This window comes from Penaeus monodon, chromosome 34 (genome assembly GCF_015228065.2).
Source record: "Penaeus monodon isolate SGIC_2016 chromosome 34, NSTDA_Pmon_1, whole genome shotgun sequence".
NCBI classification, from domain to species: Eukaryota; Metazoa; Arthropoda; class Malacostraca; order Decapoda; family Penaeidae; genus Penaeus; species Penaeus monodon.
In genome coordinates, this window is record NC_051419.1 from 33,204,437 (window position 1) to 33,204,822 (window position 386).

A 386-nucleotide genomic window follows, 5' to 3' on the forward strand; every position below is an offset into this window, starting at 1 on the left:
TTTAATAACTCACACATAGACTACTATACCCCTAACTATGTCCAAAATTTTCATATTAAAATCAGTGTATATGATATTATACTATATCTATTATATGTATATTTTTTTGTATTAATGTATTTTATATGCATTTATTATGATATTGTAATAACTAGAATATAACCCTTTTATACATTAAAAAATATGTAATAAAATGTAGTAAATATTATTATAGTAATGGTATGTATATATATGTATGTTATAGATATTTAATGTATATATATGTGTTTTATGTAAAATATTAATAGTTTATATATTGTTCCATGTATAATGTATAAAATTATATATATATTGATATATATGTTACACATTTATAGTATATTACATAGTATAAATTTTAAATTAAA